Genomic DNA, 6,476 nt, shown 5'->3' with positions numbered 1-6,476 from the left:
CACAGTGACTGTGTTCTTTCTCCTAGAGCTCAAGCACTCCTTGAACTAGCACAATAGCAGAGGTTGTCCTAGATTTTTAGATGGTGGTGGGAGAATATATCCTATATTTCGTACATGACAATGAGGACGTTGAAGTTTAGATTTCCCAAAAATGTGTGCTCCTGTTTCTTTCTACCTTAAGACTAGCTTCTCACATTTAGGTTGACAATTACTTGGTTTGCAATGTCCTCCAGTCCACTCTACTGGGGCTATTCCTAAGAGCAGGGTGCAAAGCCTCGAACTATGCAACTATGCAAAGCAGACCCTGCATTGCCCCAATACAAATAAAGGCCTAGTGCATGCGTCGCTCTCTGTCCAAAGAATTGACATGTGAATTCTTTGCATAAAGAGCGGTGGGAGCAGTGGGAACAGAGGTGCCCGAGCCCTCCCATAGAGAAACAGTGTCACACTGAGGCAGGTGGAACTCTCCGTCTGCCTCTTCCGCCACATTTGCTCAATATGAATATACCAATAGCGTTTGATTTCCAGTGGCTGAAGAAGTTGTATACCCCCTTGGGGAGTCCTGTAAAACATGAATAAAGCCTATGGAAGTGCAGAGAAACAAATGCAGAGTGTTCAAGTTTTGATAACGTTGCTAAAACCAAACATATAACAGATTAACAGATACACTCAACACTATTTTTGTGTGCACATGTGTATAATTTAAAGTGACACTGTCACCCCCTTTGAGCATTCTGACATCTTTACACAGGTGTTAAGGGTAAATTTAGCATTTTTCATACCTTATTTCATATCATACGTCATGGTGTTTGTTCAAGTAAAAAGTGTCCTTTTATTAACTGCAGATTGTATTCAGTGGGCGTGGCCTCACGGCATTAGCACCACTTAGCTCCACCCACAACGGTACAACGGGTCTAGACCTTTCGGCAAGCCTGTTCCAATGGCTGGTGAGGGGGCGGGGCCAACTGTGAAGTTGTGGGCGGGGCTAAGTGGTGCTAATGCTGCAAGGTCCCGCCCACTTAACACAATCTGCAGTTGATAAAAGATGACTTTTTACTTGAACAAGCACCATGACGTATGATATAAAATAAGGTATGAAAACCACTAAATTTACCCTTTACACCTGTGTAGAGATGTCAGAATGCAAAAAGGAGGTGACGGTGTCACTTTAAGTTTAACCCATTAAAGTGTTACTGTAATTTGTAGTGATTTTTATCATCAGACGTGTCAAAAGCTACTCATCACAGAGGGATCCAGAAATTCAGGGTGTGAGTGGCAGTGTGCATCACTCTCCAGGTTACAATTCAATTCAATCCAATTCAAAAAAGCTTTATTGGCAGGTCCAAAATAGCATTGCCAAAGCAAAAGAGTAGTGATGAGCGAGTATTGAAATATTCGAAAATTCGAAATGCAATCCGAATAGCCCCCAATATTCGGCTATTCGATCGAATATCGAATCCCATTATAGTCTATGGGAGAAAAATGGTCAAGACTTGGAAATCAAGATTCAACCACTTAGTGGTTCCCAAGTCCACAATGACACCTCAGGAAATGATACCAACACCTCTGGAATGTATATGGGACAGCAGGGGAAGCATGCCTGGGGGCATCTAACATGCCAAAGTTGCCTCATTATGCCACTATCACAGCCTATCAACTATACATTCCAAACACAATATAACCGCTATGTATGATGGCAAAAAAACTCTGAAAACTTCTTTCCTCTACATTAGGAAATCACAAAAAACAAAGTTAGGGCTGCTGGGATTACTTTAAACAGCAATAGAAACTCTCTCCCCATGCTGTTTAGCCAAACAGCAGTCGTTTTAATTTTTGAGGCAATGGAAAAGCCTGGAATATGTGGGGGCAGTCGTCCCACCCATCGCTTTGACTGCTCCAGTAAAGCCGGACCCGGATCAGCTGTGGAAACAGCTGATACATTTAATAAAAGTGACAATAACCTACAATTACTGTCTAAAGCTACCGGTTCACTTCACCAAGGCCAGGCACCTCGGTGACAAGTATCTGTCCTCAAAAATGACAAATAGTATCTTCTCACAAGGCCCACGATCTTAGCTCTCGAAAAAATAGCTTGAGACCCATGAGGTTAACCCTCGAAAAATTAGCTTGAGGCCCATGATTTGAGCCCTAAAAAAATTGTATAGAGGCCAATAAACTTTGAACCATGAGGTGAGCGCCCTTAAAAAAAATTGTATAGACGCCTATGAACTTCGGCCCATGAGGTGAGCCCTCAAGAACATTGTATATAGGCCTATGAACTTTTGCCCATTAGAGGTGATCTCCCTGTAAAAAAATTATATGGAGGCCCATGAGGTGAGCCCTGTAAAAGATTATACGGAGGCCCATGAGGTGAGCCCTGTAAAAAATTATATGGAGGCCCAAAAGGTTTTACCTTTTGAAAATCACTTGGGGGCCCTTGAAGCAAGCTCCAGGAAAAAAATGGGTCTAGTAGGCCCTGCAGGTGCAGTTAGTGGTTAGGGTGGAAGTAGGAGGTTGAGGAGGAGTAGCAGGTAATGTTAGAGGGCACTTCACTGTGGGCTGCTTTGCTGTGGTGGACAAGTTCGGAACTCTTGGTCTATCTAGTTGCTGTTCATATTAATAGGCGTCAGGCGGTCAGTTTTCCAAAAATCCGAGTCCGATCGGATTCGGATTTTTGGAAATCTGCTCCGATTTTTTTCTCTTGCTTTCTAAAATGGCAGCCGCCATTCTAGAAAGCAGGAAGTGTTCTGGGCGGGAAAAGCGCACACACATCCAATCAGCAGGGATCTTGCAGTAGCCCACCCCCTGTGTGACGTCAGTATTGGTTTAAGAGGAGCGGTCATATGACCGCACCATGCAGTCTGCACAGAGAGAGGAAGGAGGTTGTTACTGGCTGCAGTGCACACAGCTTGTGATTATCAAAACGCGGCTGATGCTGCTGCTGCTGTTGTGGACTACAGACTAGGGATGCACGATGCAACGAAATATCGATACTACTATCGATATTTCGGGCAGAAAAACGGTTCGATACCAGGATTTCCTTCCATCGATACTTTATGTTAATTTGCATAAAAGCGCAGTTTAACATAAATTATAGAGCAGAGAACACGGCCGGCGGCTATCTGAGTGCCAGCCGTGTTCTCTGTATGCCTCTCCCTGCTCCCCACTGTCACTTCCTCCGCGCTCTCTCTCCCTACGTTCCCGGCGGTGCCAATTTCAAATAGCCGCCGGTGGGGGCCACAGGACTGTGAGGAGGAGCGGCCCGGGCCTTCAGATAACTCCCGGGCAGACATCAGTGGGGGATGACCAGGAGGTCGGCCGTGCTCTGACGGGGCAGGGGGGCTGTAACAGCTGAAGTGTGTGTGTTACATGACTACAGCCCCACCATCCTCCTCGTAGCTGAAGTATGTGTGTTACATGACTACAGCCCCCACCATCCTCCTGGTAGCTGAAGTGTGTTACATGACTACAGCCCCCACCATCCTCCTGGTAGCTGAAGTGTGTGTGTTACATGACTACAGCCCCCACCATCCTCCTGGTAGCTGAAGTGTGTGTGCTCCATGACTACAGCCCCCACCATCCCCCTGGTAGCTGAAGTGTGTGTGTTACATGACTACAGCCCCACCATCCTCCTGGTAGCTGAAGTATGTGTGTTACATGACTACAGCCCCCACCATCCTCCTGGTAGCTGAATTGTGTTACATGACTACAGCCCCCACCATCCTCCTGGTAGCTGAAGTGTGTGTGCTACATGACTACAGCCCCCACCATCCTCCTGGTAGCTGAAGTGTGTGTGTGTTACATGACTACAGCCCCCACCATCCTCCTGGTAGCTGAAGTGTGTGTTACATGACTACAGCCCCCACCATCCTCCTGGTAGCTGAAGTGTGTATTACATGACTACAGCCACCACCATCCTCTTGGTAGCTGAAGTGTGTGTGTTACATGACTACAGCCCCCACCATCCTCCTGGTAGCTGAAGTGTGTGTGTTACATGACTACAGCCCCCACCATCCTCCTGGTAGCTGAAGTGTGTGTGCTACATGACTACATCCCCCACCATCCTCCTGGTAGCTGAAGTGTGTGTGCTACATGACTACAGCCCCCACCATCCCCCTGGTAGCTGAAGTGTGTGTGTTACATGACTACAGCCCCCACCATCCTCCTGGTAGCTGAAGTGTGTGTGTTACATGACTACAGCCCCCACCATCCTCCTGGTAGCTGAAGTGTGTATTACATGACTACATCCCCCACCATCCTCCTGGTAGCTGAAGTGTGTGTGTTACATGACTACAGCCCTCACCATCCTCCTGGTAGCTGCAGTGTGTGTGTGTGTGTGTGTGTTACATGACTACAGCCCCCAGCATCCCTCTTGGAGCTGAAGTGTGTGTGTTACATGACTACAGCCCCCACCATCCTCCTGGTAGCTGAAGTGTGTGCTACATGACTACAGCCCCCACCATCCTCCTGGTAGCTGAAGTGTGTGTGTGTGTGTGTGTGTTACATGACTACAGCCCCCACCATCCTCCTGGTAGCTGAAGTGTGTGTGTGTGTGTGTGTGTGTGTGTTACATGACTACAGCCCCCACCATCCCCCTGGTAGCTGAAGTGTGTGTTACATGACTACACCCCCCACCATCCCCCTGGTAGCTGAAGTGTGTGTGTGTTACATGACTACAGCCCCCACCATCCTCCTGGTAGCTGAAGTGTGTGTGTGTTACATGACTACAGCCCCCATAATCCCCCCTGATAGCTGTTGTGTCTGTGTTTTACATGACTACAGCCCCCATCAACCCCAGCTAGCTAGTGTTACATGTCTTCAATTTCTATTCTTGTGGGTTTTTTTATGTAATTTATTCAATATCGAATTGGTATCGAGCATTGAAAAAAAAAAAAGTTGGTATTGGCATCGAACTCAAAATTCTGGTATCGTGACATCACTACTACAGACTACTGAGAAGATATTGTAGTAAAGGAAAGGAAAGATTAGGAAAGCGGAGAGGAGAAACATCTAGTGATTGAGAGAGAAATATAGACAGGGTGAAAGATAGATAGATTAGGCATAGGACAGCAAAGGGTGCACGGAACAAAAATGTGCTGTACAGATACAAAAGTCCTATACTTCTGATGCAGGTGTATAGCATAAAAGTCTTTTAAAAAAGTGATATATATATAGAGAGAGAGACAATTTCTATACTTGGACCCTTCTCATAGTGTGTATATCACATCAGTCTTATCCTGAGAGACAAAAATACCTGGTGCAGGTGTATAGCATAAAAGTCTTTGAAAAAGTGCTGTATATATATATATATATATATATATATATATATATATATATATATATATAGACAATTTCTATACTTGTCCTATATATCACAAGTCATATATATATATATATATATATATATATACACACAGGTTCTATATATTACTGAAAATACTGTTCTTATCTACCAAGTGTAGAAATCAGAGTTTGAATATAAAGTCATGGCACAGCGGCAGCAGGAAACCTCACAAAGCGTTTCAGGCAAAGGGCAGGGCAGAGAGACTGGCTCAAGGAGCAGAAGAGGAAGTAGCACAGGAAGAGGGTCCAGTGGCAGGCCTGAGCTTCCTTTGTCACACCAGGGTCGTGTCCACACGTCTAATTCCACAGTTCTGGAGTGGCTAGCTCACACTTCGACGTCCACAAGAAAGAGTAGTGAGACAGCCAGCCAGGTATCTGTGGGTACCTCAGACACGACCCTGACTTGTCACGGGCACGCAGCAATTCCCCCAAGTCCTCCATCTGACATCCTCAGCAACATCCCGCTAACTTTTGACCCACCGCCTGCAAGGTAACTGTTGGCGTCTATGAGCAGCGAACTGCTCTTTGATGATGATGAGCATGTGGGGGAAGAGAAAAGGGGCAATCAAATGCAGGGCATAGCTGTGTCAGAGGTGATATTGGAGCAGGCCCATGTTAGGCCTGGCAGGAGAGCAGTGGGGAGTAGACGAGAGAGGGCTGGGCAGGAGCCTGATGAGGATGATAGCATCATTCTGGAACAGGATGATGCTACATCGGATGTTACATGGGATCCACGGCAGGATTTGGCTTATTCGACGGATTCGTCAACCGGGTATCCGTCCGCCAGCAGGCCCGCCACAACTAAAAAGCAGACAGGCAGCAGTTGTCAGCTAACAAGTCGTAAGTATAGCCGGGACAAGCAGATGACCACTGGGGAAACCTCCTCCACTGCAGGTCCTAGTATCGGCAGCTCCCGCCCATCCTCGCAGCCTGTTGGTACTAGACCTCACCTGTGTGGCAGTTTTTTAAAAAGTGCCCGGAGGATACCTATGTGGTCATCTGTCGCCTGTGCGACATGCGCATTAAAAGAGGCAAGAGCTGCGCCAAGAGCTGCCCATATGAAGTGCCACCACCTTTCCGCCTCGCAGAAACGGGGTGATAGTGGGTCACAGCAGGCCCAGGCAGACCCGCGG

The sequence above is a fragment of the Dendropsophus ebraccatus genome, chromosome 13, assembly GCF_027789765.1.
Source record: "Dendropsophus ebraccatus isolate aDenEbr1 chromosome 13, aDenEbr1.pat, whole genome shotgun sequence".
NCBI classification, from domain to species: Eukaryota; Metazoa; Chordata; class Amphibia; order Anura; family Hylidae; genus Dendropsophus; species Dendropsophus ebraccatus.
The sequence above is the reverse complement of the archived record's forward strand: the minus strand, read 5'-3'. Positions refer to the sequence as shown.